Source organism: Clarias gariepinus, chromosome 20 (assembly GCF_024256425.1).
Source record: "Clarias gariepinus isolate MV-2021 ecotype Netherlands chromosome 20, CGAR_prim_01v2, whole genome shotgun sequence".
Taxonomy (NCBI): domain Eukaryota; kingdom Metazoa; phylum Chordata; class Actinopteri; order Siluriformes; family Clariidae; genus Clarias; species Clarias gariepinus.
The window spans coordinates 12,679,280-12,698,803 of NC_071119.1; the positions used below are offsets into that span (position 1 = coordinate 12,679,280).

The window sequence follows — 19,524 nt, forward strand, 5'->3', positions numbered from 1 at the left end:
TCGAGAGAATGAGGGAATAAGAGAGAGAGGGGGAGAGAGAGGGGGAGAGAGAGGGGGAGAAAGAGAGAGAGAGGGAGAGAGAGAGAGCGTATGTGTGAGCAAAAGAGACTCGATGACGCACACAGGTCACATGTGAGCAGAGCTAAAATAATGTCAAAATTAAACACCTCTTCCAGGCCACAGGAGTAAAACAGTAACACACACACACACACACACACACACACACACACACACAATGCACAAAGAAAATATCTGTCAAACATTCGGCCTGTCTGTCTCTAAGGAAGGTTGACCGCTTGCTATTATTGTTCTCAATCATTGTGTATGAGTGCGTGCGTGCGTCGGCGTGTGTGTGTGTGTGTGTGTGTGTCAGTGGGTGTGTATTGTTTTGGGTACAAAGGATCCTCTGACCATAAGAAGGGGTGCTAATGGGCACACAATAGATCCGCTTCAGCTCAGTGACCCAAGGTCCTGACTTTGTGTCTGTGTGTGTGTGTGTGTGTGTGTGTGTAAAAGAGAGAGAGAGAGAGCACTTGGAAACACCTGCAGTCTGGTATATGACTGATTGATATGTCCTGCGTTTCAGACGCCACACACCCACCCCTCCCACTTCCACCCCCAAACACACACACACACACACACACACACAAAACAAGGCAACGAAAAATAAAACCTTTCCTGTGAATTCCCCTCAGCCTGATGTTGTCACAAACATTTAAGATAAAATCTATTTCATCCTAAATGTCACCGTGTCTCTCTTACTGTGCCACACACACATGCAAACATGCACGCACGCACACACACACACACACACACAGCTTTCCTTAAGCCATGTCAAACAAACTTTATGATATATAACATTTCGTTTAGGGACACATGATACAAAAAGGTACTGAATAACACGGAATAATATGAATCAAGTATTAAAAAAGTACACTGATGAGCGTTTTTAACATTATTACAGTATATAAGCAACTGCAACAAGAGTTTTACTTTACAAGAGAATACGTCATTAGTTCTCTGTACTGTACGCTCCTTCCTTATTCTCATGAGTTGATCAGGGGTAAAATATCCTGTAATTTACTGTACGAAGTTTTACCATTAGACAGAATGTGACTTGCTGCCTAGCCAGTTTATAATAGCTGCAGGAATTAACGCTAGTCCAACCTGGTATTAGCAAAGAAAATAACATAGCCGGTTAATGTTAGGAAATTAACAAAAATTGCCTCGGCATGCTTTTTTCCCAAATGAGATCCGAAGGAGTTCATGCCTCCAAGGGAAGCGAAAGAGACACCTCGTTCAAGTAATTATGCGAGTTTTTGCTTACTCCAGCACGCTGAAACATTTTACCGAAGTAGACCCGAGGGCGCTCATCCCAACATCCGACACGGCGGTCACGTGATCACGCCCATCACACGGATAGCTCGAGCGTTACCCGCCTTAGATTGGATGCTCAACCTAAATGAGTGAGTCTGTCTAATTATCAGGCTCCGTACAGAAGACCTGTGTGTGCTTTTCTGTCAACATATAATCGTATTGTAAAGCGACGCTGCTGCGTGTTTGCTAATTTGTGGAAATGTGTTACATGTTAAAACTGTCCTGTGCTTTAATGTCAGTTTCTTCATTAGACTGAAGTGTTTCCATTCAATCCTGATGACAATTCTAAATCTTTATGCTGCTTTCGGGAATCTTGCTCATGCAAGCACAGGAAAGCTGTTCAGGACAGGAGTCCTAGCGAATGTGTTTTAAAAAACCTTCTTTGTGGTAAAAAAAGCTTAGTCCGCATTAGACACACTGTGTGGGCAGGCCAAACCAGCAGGCGGCGATATAACACTAATCGCAAAACCATGTCGGCCAAAATCGATTGACTTATGAATCGGGATTCTTTTGTGTTGCGATTCACGTCTCGCCATATTGACTTCAAAATCTATTCTTTAACACTTATTAAATTTATAATAGGGATAAACCGGTTGATCAGCCAGTGAATAGAATTAACGGTTCTTTAAAATTGATTGGTCGTGACCGGTGACCAGCCGATCAGCCTCAGATATAACCGATTCTGTACCGAGTGCAGAAGCTTCCCAGTAGCGCGACAGAAACGCATTTTATCCTGTAACATTATCAAAAATCATGCGCTTCCGACAGTCTACTACAAACTACTACAAATGACTAATTACTACTTTTAAAATGTAATTTGATTACATTACCGATTATCATATGTAAAAAGTAATCAGATTACTAATTACGTTACTTTCAAGTTACTTTGAAAACATCTGTCACGGCGTGCGCCTGTGATGGGCTGCGCCTCAACCTGTTGTCACTCCTCGCTCACTCTGTAGGCTCGATACATAGGCGTGTTCACCTTCAGCAGGTGCGCGAAAGGGGCGAGGCCGCCAGGTCGGGCCGGCTGGCGATAATTAATGTTAACGAATCTCGTTAAAAATCCTTAGCTTTTTCCACTTTCTGCCTCGTCTTCCTTTCCCGTTTTACTAAATAAAATGACCCTTTTCCCATAAGACCTCGCCTCGTGTCCGTGGTGCCGCCTGAGCAAAAAGAGCGAACCTGTTACAACATCCAATGTAACGTGATTTTTAAATGCATTTTGATAAACACTAAATTTGTAAGGCTAGTAACATAATGTTATTGCTATTGGTAACTGTAATCAAATTACAAACATTTAAAATGTAATGCATTACATTACTGCGTTATCAGGAAAAGTAATTAGATTACAGTAACGTGTTACACAGTAACACATCATAACAAACTCTGGCCTCCGATTTGCCTTTTTCTTTAAACTCTAAGTAAAATAATCACAAACTCACTCATTACTCAGCCAAACTTTTTCAAAGTTTGGAGACTTTCACGGCATTCAAGGAGGTAAAACCTCACTGTTTCTTCATAATCCTATTATGTAATCCTATTACTATTTTTATTCTGTGTGGTAGGAGTGAATTATTTGCTTAATTTTAGTTATTAATATTAGAAATGTTAAATGCTCATATTTGATGTTAGTTTGGTTGTATTGTTTAAATGCACTTGGGTTTTTAAGTGAAAAAACAAGTGTTATCAGGAAAGTCCTCTTTTAAGGTCTGGAATTTGAATAAAATGAGGTTAAAATTGTAAAAGTATATATTTATTAAATATACACTTATAATATCACAATTTTAATTTCATCACCACTTAAGAATGATGATAATATCATATCGGGAGGTGACTGGTGATTTCCATTCCTAGTATTTACACCCTCTATTACAACAGGTGGAAGTACGCACCTAGTTGGTTTGTGAGTCACACAAGAGAACAAGGATGTTAACTTTTGATTTTTCAGGAAAAAATTTGAAATGCCTTCCTACTTTATCAGCTATAGCAGTGCAGATCAGAGGATGATATTGGCTCTACGCGCAGACGTTCCAGGGTTAAGTGTTCTCGGAAACATTCCAGGGACTTTAACATGAACACACCCTAAATATCTTCATCCTAAAAGAAATTTTCAAAAAGGTCCATTTTCAGTGACCTAATACAGTTTGTATGTGGAAGAAACACCAATACTCAGAGAAACCCCCTTGTTTTCACACAGTCTGATATTGCGACATAAATCTGTTTAAAGAAGATTCTGAATAGATAAGGACATAAATACAGAAGTAGAGATATAAAAAAAATTAAAATGAACATTTGTTGGTTGAATACATTTATTGACTCAATGAGTCAGTTTTCGATTCATAATCAATTCACACTTTTTTAATTATTTAGGTGAACCTGGAACGGTTAAATGAGTCCTTAAAATACATGTTTGCAGAAAATACAAACCGCTTACAAATACAAATACTCGCATTTTAAAAATTTTTTACTTTACCTTCTTCTAAGGTTGGTGCATTTATCGCCCCCTACTGGACGGGAGCATGAAACTGAAAATTGGATTCACTTTTTTTTTAGTACTTTAGATGAAACATGATCTATAAACATTCAGAACCACAAGTTAGACGAAATCGGAGACTTAATTGTTTACTTTCAGTTGTTTTAATCATTTATAACCTATAAGGTTATTATAACAGTTTGAGACGAATCAGACATTGGGATTTTCTTTTTGTTGTTGAGTCTATGAGTCTATTAAATTTAATATACAGGGTGATCTTATAGTCGTCCCCTGGTTAAAAACATCAGTGTTGTCGCATTACATGGCCCAAATTCAATCTTTTTTTTTTTTTTTTTTTTTGCAGTACAGGTGGTACCCCAATCACCAGTATCAACGTACTAAATAAATGTAAAACTCACAAGGTCCAGTTTAACAATGGTTCAGAAATGAGTATAGATGAGATCACTAGATGTGATGAGTAGCCCAAGGTTGGTACGCCAAGTTTAAAGAGACTTGCTGCGATGTTGACCTAAAAAGAGCTGTGATTCAGTGTAAAAGTTTCATGAATAAGAACGTAGGGTTATGATTTAATTTGTAACAAAACATATTTATTTTGTAAATGATCTGTATAAAATATGAAAACACATGCAGTTCACTTATAAATGTGAAGCCTGTGTACTTGAACTTGAATCTTGGCCCCTTCTCCATGTGGAACATTTTAAGCTTGTTTATGTTTTTAGTTTTGTGCATTTGGATTTGGAATATTGTGATTTCTGTGCGGATCATAGACATGTTCAGGATCACAATCTTGAAAAATTAATTTACAACCAATGTTGGCAACCAGGTTTCGGGCCGCGACGTTGCATCATGCAGTGCAAGGCAAGGTGCTATCAATCTTTAAGAAAGCTCCTGCCACCAGCCATAAAACAGCCTCAAAGCATCACTGATCCACCGCCATGTTTCACAAAGGCTTTCGGGGCATCCCTTATCTGCAGACCCTGATCTTGTTTATGGCCAAAAAGTCATCTGACCCCAGCACACAATTTCCACGCATGAAGGCCCTCAATTTGTGGATGTATAGTGAAATTATATAGTGAAAGCAGTACACTATGCAATATACTGTATATTATACATGCTGACCGGATGAACGTGTGATTACTTCATACACAATGTACAGAATGAGAGGAAAACACGAGAGACAAAAAAAAGGAGAAGAAGTGGAAAAAAAGGAAAGAGCATTCTTTTCTCAGTACAAAAGAAAAAATAGTCATGCCATGAACTATTAACAGTTTATTATATTCGCACTCCCTTCCTGAAACAAACAATAGTACGCCTAGCACCCGATTCTCATCTGTGCCTCTCATGATGCGTGAACCGGGATCTATCTTTTTTCTTTTCTCTCTCTCTCCTTCCCTCCCTCCCTCCCCCCCTCGCTCTCTCTCACTCTCTAATTGGGTGTGTTATAGGGCTCAGGGCAGTGAGCATCACAGTCATGGCTGGATGCACAAGCTATGGAGAGATACAAAGAGAGCGAGAGAGCGAGAGAGAGAGAGAGCAAAAGAGATAGAAAGAGCGAGAGAGAGTGAGAGAGAGAGTGAAAGAGAGAGAGAGAGGCCAGCCTTGGACTTCAGGCTATAACGAGGCAAAATTGCAAAAGAGGAAGCTTTTCCCTTTTTTTTTTTTAAACCGAGGAGAGGAGAGTAACTAGGGACTGAGAGAAGTTAATGGAGAAAGCAAAGGAAGGCTTGAAAGCGTGAATGAGAAAATGTACTAGCTGAGAGTTTGGGGAGCTTCAAGTTTCTTCATTCGAAATAGAAGCAGATGCTGATGATTTACATCTCTCTCTATGGCTATTTCAAAAAGGATAAGATTCTCGTTATAGTTCTGATACTGTAGCTCAAATTGTAAACAGTTATGAGCATTTGTGGACAATTCTCAAATATAATATCCATAATTATTCTGTATGTTTAAGGGTTGCAAATTTTGCACATATTTATCAACATATAGTCAAAAAAAGAAAAAAAAATATATAGGCTATATACATTTTCTTTTTTTCCATTTAAACTGGGTCAACTCTTATTGAATTGCACGCAGAGCACTGATTCAGCCCTTCTTTTTCAAACACGAATACACAAACGCGTCTGTGAATAGAACACATTAGCTTACTGGTTTACACAAGGGGCAACCTTTGGCTCTGAAAAAACGAATCCAACACCAAGTGCCAAAACATGCAGTTCCTCAAATGTCCACTAGGAGCTGGCTCCAAAAGTGAGTCAATGCCGACAGAGCCTCCTGTTAACATGGACAGTTTTACAAAAGAAATGATTATGTTTGCAGCCTGGTAAATAAAATGGTTTTAGTCTCCATAAGCAGACTTTTCCAATTCATGTCAACTGTATGGAGTGAATTTTTATGTAACATTTAATTAAGCCATAACATAAGGTATAACTATGGGTGTGGCCTATTGGAGTGACATTGCAGGTGTCGACCCGCTAGCGGTCTGCTATGCATCACCACTTTAGCTAGCTGGCTAACAGGATTTGTTTTAGTTCAACTCCCCACAAGTAATGTAGGAGTTTACAATCAAATTTAGTGGGGGAAAGTAAGGTTAAAGTAATATTAGCAAAAGTAACTTTAAAATTTTTATTTTATTAATATTAGCCACATTAGCATTATAACAGAGCTACAGTAAAAAAAAGCTAGCTTGCGTTAACAAGGCAACAAATCCTTAAAATCTTTTGAAACACAATGTTTTCTTCATAGAGCAAATATTTAAACTAAAAAGAACTTTTCTCTCTTTTATTCTGTATGGTACTTAATTTCAAATTCTTTCTGGTGTAAATTAAAAATAACCCTAATATCGGATTATATGGTTGGGGTGGTGACTCAGGCGGATAAGGCTCTAGGTTGTTGATTTGAGGATCCGGGTTTAAGTCCTGCCGATGATAGGGTGCCACACCACAAACTACCCAGCCACTTCATGCAGTGCCAGTTCTAAGACAGTTGGGAGCAGCTGAAGGAAGTTTATTGGGTGATCTTCTCATAAATATATCATAAATTCTTTACATCCTCCAAACGAATGAATCATTTGTAAATGTCACAGCAATTTCTATTACAGAATGAGTACTGATCTGATACACATAGAGAAAATACTGCTGTGCTAAGATACAGAGTGTATGTGTATGCAAGATCTAAATTATGCTGCAGTGGTGTGTTGAGCAAACCCATGCGTTAAAGTGAAATTCAATTTCTATTTCAACGGCACACACGTATAAAGTAAGTGCGGCTCCATGGTTGAGGTTACCTGAGGGTAACCATGACGATAAGGTAAGGAATAAAGTTCGACGGTGTGAGCTGTTACAGGAACTCTATTTACAGTGTTGATTATTTATCTACTACGGCATGCCCTGGAAGTGTCATTCGCGCTTTTCGCGAACCAGACAACCATGATTTATTAGAATGACCGGATTAAACGTATATCATGTCAATATCCTTGAAGCTGAAATGAAACTAAATCAGAATATTTTTATCTGGAGGATATAGGCTTTTCATTATTGCTCTTTTAATTTGTTGATTGAATAAAATTTAATCCTTGTGCTCGGCAGTATAGTAAATGTGCTCCGGGATTCAAAAGATAAGCTGACCAAGCACTCATCTACCTTTTAGTGATCCAATCAATTAACAGTGTCATATTTATATAATAAATATTTCCCTTGAATAAGTGCATTTAATGTTCTTGAACATAAATTTCAGGTTTATTTTACTCGTTAACTTAGGTTATTAGGTTTTGCAAAAGTTCCATTATTTTCAAAGGTAACAAAAACGAGTACCGGTAAGTAGTTAATGAGATAATGATTCTATCTATTTTGTAATGCATTATTTACACTATTTATTATATCATTGTTATTATTATTATTATGTCAATAATGATACGTTGCATTGTCTGTAATTTTCCCTTCTATTTTTCGCATCATGACCCACACCGCCATGAGAACCCCGTTCATCGCATACGTGTCCGAGTGGAACGCTCGAGACAGACAGGCACTCTTTTACAAAAGCTCGAAAAAAGAGATAACAGATGGCCCCCGGTGCTAAAGAAATGGCGAGGGAGAAAGAAAAAAGGGAGCGAGAACGAATCAGATGAGCAGAAAGCGAGTGAAACTGCTTCTCTCTCCACACAAGTCTCCAAGGAGCATCAGATCCACAGCTTATTGCTTAGTGACAGTTCTACATTAACTACAGAACACAATCCTGTGTTCCATCACCTCAGCAACGCCGACACACAGCACACACACACACACACAAACACACTCACATACACACCATCAGCAACTGCCTACAGACTTTAAATTAATTTTCTTTCTTCTGTGTTTTTCTTGCGTTCAGTAAGCGAGGCCAAAATCAGCACGCAGCTTTGAATACACTTGGTTTAAAACATTTTGCTTTCAGGAATATATTTGACACAAGCTATTTGCAACATAAGCAGATTCAATGTACAGTAGTGTGTAGGATTTTTTAAATGGGGAACAAAGACACAAATGCTAATTATGACACTATTGCATATAAATACATTAAAGTTTTATGTGTCTGAGTACTAAAAAAACAATAGCATGGCTATATATACACAAGTATATTGCAATGTGGACAAAGTACTACTACACTACAAGAAGTCTAGTGCTTCTTGTTACTAGTTGTATGCCTTATATACCCTTATATAATTCAAAATGGAAGGAAGCTATTGAAGAAATACGATTCCTGACATTTGACTTGACCCTGTCTGGATCGATCCCAAAATTCAATCACTTCAACCACTGGTTAAAATGATAAAAAACACTATAAACAGTCGGACTAACCTGAAAATATTTTCACCTGAAAATATATTACCTATTTATTTGCATTAAAAAAACACTACCGCTTATGAAATAGCACAGCAGAACAAGGAAACTCTGTAAGTCTCATTTGCATCATCTGCTCCTACTTCATTTGATGATAATTTAATGTAACCCACATTTAAAATAAACACAGCGGGCTGCCATGGATTACTCCGTATATACATTTAATCAAACCAACAACGCTTTATTAGGGGCCGTGTTTATGGAGGGATCATGATTGACAGAATAACTTGTGGTTTTCTGGTCGAATACAAATTAAAAAAAGAAATGTAGCCAAATCATATCTGAATTAGGTTAAATACACCAGCGGAAATACAGAAGATTTTAAACTTATGAAATAACTAATAATTAGGTATTTAAGTCAGGTGTTATTTTAAGACATGAAGGTCAGCTGTTTTGGAATAGTTCTTGCAAGAACAGTATTGTAAAGTACATTTGCAAAACCCATCAAGCTCCATAATGAAATGGGTCTCCTGAAGACCTTCCCAAGGAAAGCAAGACAGAAACTTAGATTCCTTTAGAGTTACCAGCCTCAGAAATCACAAAATAACTATTAAACTTTGATTAGAGCTGTTGTGAAGGCTTTACAGAGCATAAATAGCAGACACATCTCAATATCAACTGTTTAAAGGAGATTACAATGTAAAAAGAAATAAAAATTACGAAGGACCATGGAATTCGAAGACATGTCCAAACTTTCGACTGTTAATATCAGTGGAGTTCAAGGTTAAAGGTGAAACATGATGGTACGATACAACCCTAATGAAACAAACTGAGAACTTACATTTAGGCATTTGGCAGACACTCTTATCCAGAGCAACTTACATTTTTATCTTATCACACATCTGAGCAGTTGAGGGTTAAGGGCCTTGCTCAAGGGCCCAACAGTGGCAACTTGGTGGTTGTGGGGTTTGAACCTGGGATCTTCCGAACCGTAGTCCAATGCCTTAACCACTGAGCTACCCCTGGCCCTTACTTTCTGGTATGTGTTAAAGTTAACGTCCATACAGTATGAATGCCAGCAACCAAAGTTTCTCAGCCGAATATTGACCTTTGACCCTGTTACCGGTTCACAGCTTGTCCTTATTTGCACCAGTTTTAGTATACTAATCACTGCATACTGGGAACGACCCAGTATACTAACCACTGCATACTGGGAACGACCACACAAAATTTGGTATCTAGCCACAATTTGGCCACAATTTTAAATCTTGTGATCTATTTAGTATATCCCAACTGTAATATTTAATCTTCATCTCATCTTCTATACCACTTTACTTTGTATTTAGGGTCATGTGGGCCTGGAGCCTGTCCCAGGAGGCTTAGGGCACAAGGCAGAATACACCATGGACAGAGTGCCAATCCATCGCAGGGCACACACACTCACACACCCATTTACACACTACGGTCAATTTGGGAACGCCAATCAACCTAACCTACATGTCTTTGGACTGTGAGAGGAAACCGGAGTAACTGGAGGAAATCTGTAATATTTAATACCAAGTTTCAATTCCAGTTATTGTTTTATTATAAATCTGACCATCCCCCATCATAATTTAGACACACTATACATTTCTTTTTAATTGATCCAGGTCATGTTACTATTTCTCACTTCTTTACGAAATGAGCTGCATGACTAGATGCATAACTTCTTACTAACTAACACGACTTAGTTAGCAGTTTGCTGCTACAAACATCTGTTTGTTACCTAGCTTAAAATATATGAAGCTCAACCTGTACAAAAAAACTATCCTATAGTAGATAAATCCTCGTCATACAGGGTTAATGTGGGTCACATGGTTGAACTGGTGAAATGCTTTCCATGGGTTCTCAAGAAATGCGTTTGAATCCAGTCCATAAAGACTTTCCTTATACCCACACTGTACTATACATGGCATGTCAGGAACAGAGTGTGTATAACTAATGGATCAGAAAAAATCACTGAAAATCACATTACACCAAATTGAACATCAAATACGATAATAATGAGGGAGGAAACAGGCCCAAGCTGATCAGAAATACTGATTTCTGCAAAAGACATCTAGAATAACACTTTTCGACCTCACATCACATTGCTTATGTTTACGCTGCAATTCTTTTAGTTCTGAAAGAATCAGATGTTAACTACAAAATAATGTTGAGACTTTGGCAGATTATACAGTATGTGTACGAACATTTAAAGCTTGCTCTGGAATGTGATTTAACAAGAATGCTTGATTTAACATACAGTAAAACAGTAAAATAATCAGTAAATAATGTGTGGGGGGGGATCTTACTTTTATGTAGGTATAACTACAAACAGGCTAACTGCTGTTGCATAAAAGGAATAAATACAGGGAACGTTTGCTTTGCTTGTGGTTGCCTATTGTTTTTTTATCATTTTTTGATTTTTTGACCAATTTTCTCCCCTAATTTAGTCATGTCCAATTCCTCCCCGTCACTAGGGGGCTCCCACATTAAGGCCACTACTACCACTCAGTCGAGAGGGCGAAGACTATCCCGTGTTTCCTCCAAACCGCGTGACGTCAGCCGACCGCATCTTTTCGAACTGCTTGCTTACGCACCATTGGGGCGGAGTAACACACTCAGAGGAAAGCGCTAGCCGCTCCTTCCGCGTGCGCGAGCTCACAGACGCCCCTGATTGACTGTAGAGCCGTTATTAATGTGGGAGCACAAGTACCTCTCATCCCTCCCCCCTGAGAGAGCTCAGCCAATCAGCTCTCTCTAGACCTCCGGCTGTGAGAGAAAAACAGCAGTGGTTGCCCATTGTTGATTAATTTTCTATCCCAGCATGCTTTGTATTATTTCTTGCATAATCTATGTACATACAAATCCATACTAACTGACTCACTATGAGGCGATAGCCATTATAATCAAATACTGATTAGCACTAATGAAATAAATGAAGACGTAAGACATTTAAAACATTAAGCCGGTAAAGGGTGAGCAGTTCAAATTAAAATCATATTCAAACTTTAACCAAGAATCTGATTTCTCATTTGCTTCAGTTCTCACTTGATCGTAGACTCCTACATTTGGACTTTCGTACAATGCCCACAGATTTAGTCCTTGACAACTGAACCTAAACGCCTCTAGAATAAATCAAATGAGAACTGAGCTGATAGCCATTTGCTGTATTATTATTTTTTTTTTTTGCGGGAGGGAGGGGGGGGATTACAATTCTAAAAGCAGGGATACCATCCTGAATATACCAGCCCATCTTCCTGCCTTTCAAAAAGACAGCACACATTATTTGGCGTATGATGGCAGCTGAGGACATGCTTTCCTGTTCCATTCATTACCCCTAAAAAAAAAAAGACAGGAAAAAAGCTCAATGCCCCTGACTCCAATGCAGTGTCCGAGCCAGGAAGGAGCCATCGATCTGTCGAGCAATCAAACCTCAGGGTGATCAATCAATCACTGAGCTGCTTTATTTCCTCGACTCGAGTCCATCATGGCTACGTACCCGCAGATGCTCGATTCCATCAAAATTGCTTTAATTCAATTCAGTTCACAAAGAATCAGCGTTTCTGTTTATTTTAATTAAAGATTAAAACGGCTGATGGGTTTAAATTCGGACAAGGAAAAAAAATCTTTAAAAAAAAATACCTTTGTCAGGCTATATTTTATTTTTACAAAAAAAAGCCAATTATTTATTTACTCATTTATATGCATTGTATTTACCTTAGGGCAATTGTAACAGCACATTTAATTTTTTATTTTTTTTTAAACACATCCCACAAATGGTTGCAATGTCACTTTATGGTAAATGTATCAAAGCCTTTACAAATATCAAATAAATCAGAAAAACTTAAAGTACAAACTAAAATAGGGGAACCTTGGCATATAACTTTAATTTATTCTGCAGGCGAGTTCTTAAGACGAACATTCGTATGAAATACGACGAACATTCGTATGAAATATGAATTTTCCCATAAGAAGTAATGTAGATTATCTGTTCCAGTCACCCACACATATTATCAATATATACCCATTTCCGAAGCTATAATAATTTTTTTGTATATATAAACAATCAAAATATTTAGAAAAGACATGTAAATTAAGTAAAATATGAAATAAATAGACATTAAACTTCACTTAACCGTAATTTACGATTCCTCCGGGCACCTTTTCCAATTTGACAAGTTCTAGACAATCACTATACCGTATTTTACCATATAAAAACAATCAAAACTTTCACGAATGTGCATGTAAACGAAATAAAATATTAAATAAAAAGGCATTAAACTTCTCTTCAGCTCACTTGGCCCTTTTTTTTTTTCTTTTGAACAGCTCCAATTCCCGTGAATGCAAAGTTCTTTCAAAATTTCAATTCATAAGGTGAAAATTCATAAGCGAGGGCGTTCAAATGCCGAGGTTCCACTGTAAATAAAAAAGTGAGGTCAAGTGGATTTTTTAGCATTGCATACCTCAACCGAGTGGTAACGATGCCTCAGGTTTTTATTTTAATATTGATTTAAAATGTGCTCTATCAAAACAATGAGCAGAACATTAAAGGATTCAAATATATGTAAGCAATAAAACAGCTGAGGATGTGCTGTTACAGGAACATAATCAGTGATGGTGGAATGTGATGTGGCCCGACACAAAGATGTCTTACTGCTACATTTCTAAATATGATTATTTTTCTATAACAGCACTAAGTGAAATGTTTTAATCCTCTTGTACCACAGCAACTAGTGAACGATTTCATTTTACTTTACTAAATAAAGAAGGAAACCGCAGAGTTTTTCTTATTTGTAGTTACATTTCCTAAACCACCCACAAAACAAGTCAATTCTTTCAATTTCTGAAGATTTTGCTATGATAGAAAACCGACTCTTACAATCTCTTGCAAAGCATGAACACAGGAGACTTCCTCTATAAAATCAGCCTACTAATAATTCTATGTTTATTTAAAAAAAAAAAAAATTTTTAATTGCATTTATAAACCTGCAATTTGAGTTAGTCTTAGTATTCGCAGTCTAACAAGAATATTGCCAACACCTTCTGACCAATCAGATTCAAGTATACAAGAGCACCATGATAGAAATGTAATAAATGAGTATAATGTATTAGAGATCTGTATGAACTATTAAGTATATATATATATATTTTTTTTTTATTATTATTATTATTTTAAAAAGACTGATTTTATCGAGCATGATCTGCATTTATTTGATAAAGACTGTGTTCATCTGTCTAATTAGAGGAACAGATTCTGAGTTTAAATTACCTGATGCTTGATCATATAAATGTTGCTTTTGGATGGAACGGTCTGCAATATAATGATGTCATCACTATTTTCTGTGTTTTCGTTTTACGCTTACACACACACACACACACACACACACACACACATTTCTATGTAGACCACTTATATAAAAATAATAATAACAATAATAATATCATATTTGGTCAATTCGCTAAATGTCCTTCTTTGTCCTTGAAAAAAAGCCCTTGTTCAAATAGTCATTTTAAATCCCACACAACAGGAAGTACATTCTCCTTCTCTCTCTCTCTCTCTCTCTCTCTCTTCCCTCTTTCTCTTTCAACTCTATGCATTCACATGTAGCATCATTGTCCTCCACTTCTGTTACGACCAAAATAATCAAAGACCTTTAAGGTGGCCAATTGCAACACTGTTGTGAACAGATCACACTCAGAGGTCTATTGTCTGGCAATAAACACACACACACATACACACACACACACACACTGATTTCCTGCTGCTCCCCTCCTAACATACCGACTCAACAGCTCTAAGTGCTCAAGAGAGATGGAGTCAAAGTGAGGGAGAGATAAAAGATGCGGTTTCAATATTCATGTGAAACACTATTTCAGTACTGCGAGAATTCGCTAAACAAGTAACCCAGGCACTTAGCAGCCCCTGACACTCCATTTACTATGTGCACATACCATGGGCGTAAGCATTAGCAATATTCCTTATTAAAGCGAAGATTGCTCTAAGATGAAATCGAGCCATTTTCTAAAATAAATAAGTACATGATTAAAAAATTGAATATTATAACTAGTATTTCTTACAGCCAATGAATTAAAGGATAATATGTATAGAGTCAACTGGTAGGTTACGTTAGCACTGGTGTCTAACAGATGGACACATCTATCTAGTTTCATCACAAAGGTATTTAGGTGATAAAATCCCAGTCTTGAAATATGTCATTTTTATTAAAATATAGATCTGCAACATTTCTCAGTACATATGACACAAATGCGCTGATAAATGTTGCAGAACTATATTTCCCTTTCAGTGCCTTTATCTACAAGTGATTTGCATCTACTTTGCAATTAGTTGAATTTGGTAGGTTTATCATGCAGTCACATCTCAGCCAATGCTTGCAGTGTATCATGGGTAGCGCGTGCGGTCCCTTGGCTGCCGAATGAACGCTCAAAAATAATAACTGTCAAGACGTCCGTGTTATAGCCCAGGCTTTTTGCATTCTTTTGTTCCTCAAAATGGCTGACATTCCAGCAGGAACACAAGGTAGACATGTATTGTTTGGAACAGTGAACACAGCCCTATAAGCGGAACCGAGGAAATACCAATCCATCCATCATAAGGTCAGGAAAGGTTGGAGGCAGTACCATTCAAGCCCGGTTCACAGGCTGGCAGGCCTCTGAGAAAATAAACAGCTCAGACGAGCCCTCGGTGTGTTTGAACTCCGCCTGACTAGGGATATATTTTAACACGTGTTCACTCTCAAACACACTCACACATGTTATAACAACTGGGTTCGAAGATAAACAACTGCAGTCTGCGAGATTCTAAACGAGGAGCATTCGCTTCGCAGGCTACTGCTCTCACATACATCAGATGATACTGTCTAGTCAAACAAACCAGTGTCTCACATAATGGACATCAAAATAAATGAACATGTTATCTTTAGTTATAAAGATGTAACTTTCCAACATGACATCAACACCACATATAGTACGTTCAATTCAGTGTTTAATATATATATATATATATATATATATATATATATATATATATATATATATATATCGCATTGTATGCATTAATACAATGCATATCCATTTTATGTATATCCTTAATCTGGAAAAACCTGCACCAAAAATTAACTTTTAATTTTTTTTCCATCATTATTAACACTTATACACATTCTAATAAAGCTAATGATAAACCAATTACACATATTCTCTGGCATATATGTTATTGCATTTACCACTCAAGTCTTCCAAAAGGCATAATTAGCGTTACTATTTATTAATATTATTCTAAAATACTACTTAAATGTGGCAGAAGTGTATTCAAAATCCTGTTGATTATATTATATATTCAGAAAAAAATAACCACATATTCCAGTGACTCTGAATAGAAACGTGATCATTTAATATACAGTATATATTGTTACACTGATATAAGTTTTTGTAATGGTTATTAATTAGTCAGCTTTTTACTTCTACCAACACATGGGTTACTTCTTTCAGCTACTTCTTGTAGCTTCAACGATGGAGCGACTACGGACATCTTCAAAGGAAACATAATACTACACATAATTCAATTCGGGTTGTAAAAAAAAAAAAAGACACAGATATCAACTGTTAAAGTGTGTATACATTTTTTCGGCCCCATTCGCCACTTTATATACCTTAAGAGTAAGCCAAGTGTTATTTTTTCAACACTGTAGTTTGTTATCCACTGATCAGCCAAAACATTACAAACACCGGCATAATTTGGTGTAGGTCCCCCTTGTGCCACCAAAGCAGCTCTATCATATCAAAGGACGGACTCTACAAGACCTCTGAAGGTGTGCAGCAGATCCTTTTCTTACATTGTGCATCAGTGAGTGCTGGGTGAGTATGAGCCTGTCGCTGGTAAACCTCGTAAACTCATCGTTTCTTGGACCACTTGGTACTAACAGTAATGTAGCACAACACCTGCCTGTTTTGGACCTATTCATCTGGCTATTAAAATTTGTCAAGTTACTCAGCTCCTCATGCCTGTCCCTTATTTCCTGATTCCAACACATCAACTTCAAGAACTGACAGTTCACTTGCTGTGTACTGAGATATTGATTTTAATGATATGGCTCATCTGTGTTGATTGCACGACAAACATTTAACATACACTAATAAAGTGTTAGTCTTATGCAGGTGTTGTAAAAATAAATTCCCTGTTATAGCATATAGCAATGTGTTGGGCATTAGTGGCTAAATGGTAGGTTTCTTGCCTGCCTTGCGGAAGGCCCAGGTTTGATTCCCAGCCACGGAATGCAATGACAGTCCCAAGCCCGGGTTGAGCCAGGAAGGGCATCAGACATAAAACCTGTGCCAAGTTGCGAGCAGATCAGATGGTCTGCTGTGGTGACCCCTCGTTGGGAACACCCGAAAGACTAACAACAACAGCAATGTGTTTATTATGCTGAAGATGGTGTACATACAGTAAGGCCATAGGGCTGTCTGAAGTAAAAATTTAACTGAAGACGAGGTAATGTTTAATAACACTGTGGGATTTTTTTGTTAATCATAGGTATTTACATACTCTGTAAGAGTTTGGTTACCATTACACACACACCTTACTTCACATCCATCTCTGTATCCATCTTGGGAGCCAGGAGACCAATGGAGACTGTTGTATTGTATTTATTTCAATTTTTAGGAATACATTCTGTGGTAGGACCTCCTGTTAACATTCACACAAGCATTCACACAATACAGACAATTTGGAAACGCCATGCATGTCCAAACCGGAAGAAACCGGAGTACCCGGAGGAAACACACCAAGCACTGGAAGAACATTCAAACTCCATACACACTGACACTTTACTACAAAAGTATAGTACAGTAAGTCCCCCCATATATGTACCCTAGAGGTGCAAACTTTGTTTGGCGGACATTGTGCTGTGTGCATCCTCTGCCTCTCTGATTAGCAAGAGTAAAAGCAGCGGCGCTAAAGCTGGTACTGCTAAGAAGCACCAAGCAATAAAGATGGAGACAAATGGGAAAATAACTGAGAATTGAGCGAGGTGAAAGGACGGCAGACATTGCTCGTTCTTTTAACATGAATCGTTCAACCATCAGCAAGTTTCTAAAGAACGCTGTACTGTGTATATACTGTGTTTTGCCACTTGTGTTAGTACCCGAGTACCCAGACAATGTTTGTTGGACTTATGAACAAATGGTAACGGAACTCGTTCGTATGTGGGAAACTTACTGTATATACTATAATGATAGGTTGATTGAATTGCTGTTTTTTTTTTTATTATTATTCCACCCAAGACTACGGCACATTGCTGGTCTCTGCTTCATTCTGCATTATTAATGACTTTAAATCAGGAGAACACAGTCAGAGTCAAGGTATAGCGTGCTACAGCTTTAATAACAATCCGCTCTGGAATAGTGCAGGTCCAGGCCAGCGTACAGGCCCCTCTGGAGATAATCACTCTATTTATTTTTTTTTGTATAAAAATCATGGAGGATATAAATGAGGTGGAATCAGAGGCAGGGGCTGCACCTCCTCTCCTCTCCTCTTCTCTCCTCTATATGGGTCAGTGAGGTAAACAAGCAGTAAACCTGCTGGGGCCAGTCCACATTAATGCTCATGAGGAACCACCAGAGTGACTATAAAAGGCCTTTACAGGAGAACACGACGACGAAACAAGTGTCATGCATGTTGTTATTAGGCTGTTAAATCAAGGTCATGTGGGGGAATTTAAAAAAAAAAAACGGTGTCACGTGACTCGCTCTATAGCGTCCTTATGCGGAAGTCATGGTGCTTACTAACACACATTCTTTCGATATATAGAACACACACATAAAGAGAGAGAGAAAAGAAAGGAAACACTTTTTGTGTGTGTGTGTGTGTGTGTGTGTGAAGTCTGAGAAATCTCCTTCGGTGAAAGACCAAAGCCGTAAATGAACGACGCGCTTGTGAGCAGCATCCCTCTGATAAACAAATTAAAGCATGTCGTTCCATCATTACGTCAAGAGCCGCGCGCGGAGGAACACGCGCTCGCTCGCTCGCGCCGTCAGATGCACACCAGCGCGCTCGCGCGAATACACACGCGCAGAACGACGCCCATTAAAACACCGCGCACGACACACACACACACACACACAGAGTAAAGCAGTCTGTGTCAAATGCCTATCTTTATCTCTCTCTCTTTCTCCCACTCTCTCCACACACACACACACGCGCGCGCGCAGTCCCCTGCCATACATTATACCCACTGCAACACATGCACATCATCAACGCAACACCATTCCTGCATCCGACTTGTTTCGATCGTTACTGAGTTGCAGATGCAATAAGATCAAAAGTCTTCTTACCACATCTTGCTTGTCAAGCCGCGCGCAATCAACCTCGAAGCAGTCTTTTATTCTATTATTATGATAATAATAATTATTATTATTGTGATTATTATTCCTCTTGAGGCTGGAAACGAAACACTTCGCTTTGATCTTTTTTCAGCTGCGTCGAAGATTCGCACCGCGTATCCAGAGAGATCGCTATTTTGCTCGCGCTGCCAACATCATCCCCAGCATCATCATCATCTCCTGCAAGAGAGAGAGAGAGAGAGAGAGAGAGACTGTGTGTGTGTGTGTGTGTGTGTGTGTGGAAAAGCGCGCTGATGCTCGACTCGAGTCAGAGGAGGACGAGAAGAAAGAGAGAGAGAGAGAGAGAGAGAGAGAGGAGGGGTGTGAAATGAGAATGGTTTGATCTGAATGGATGTGGATGCATGGCGCCCTCTGACGGTTGCCCGTACACACTGCAGCCCCCGTCGACCTTGCCTT

At 38.3% G+C, this 19,524-nt stretch overlaps 1 protein-coding gene across 3 annotated transcripts in view; it reads right to left on the minus strand.

The window, feature by feature from the left end:
• Positions 1 to 19,308, minus strand: part of adgrl3.1 (adhesion G protein-coupled receptor L3.1) — a 192,976-nt gene extending 173,668 nt beyond the window's left edge. For all 3 annotated transcript variants that reach the window (XM_053479673.1, XM_053479672.1, XM_053479671.1), the window contains exon 1: positions 19,060 to 19,308. The gene's annotated coding sequence lies outside the window, so the exon portion shown is untranslated. The remainder of the gene's footprint in view (positions 1 to 19,059) is intronic.
• Between the last annotated feature and the right edge of the window lie 216 nt (positions 19,309 to 19,524).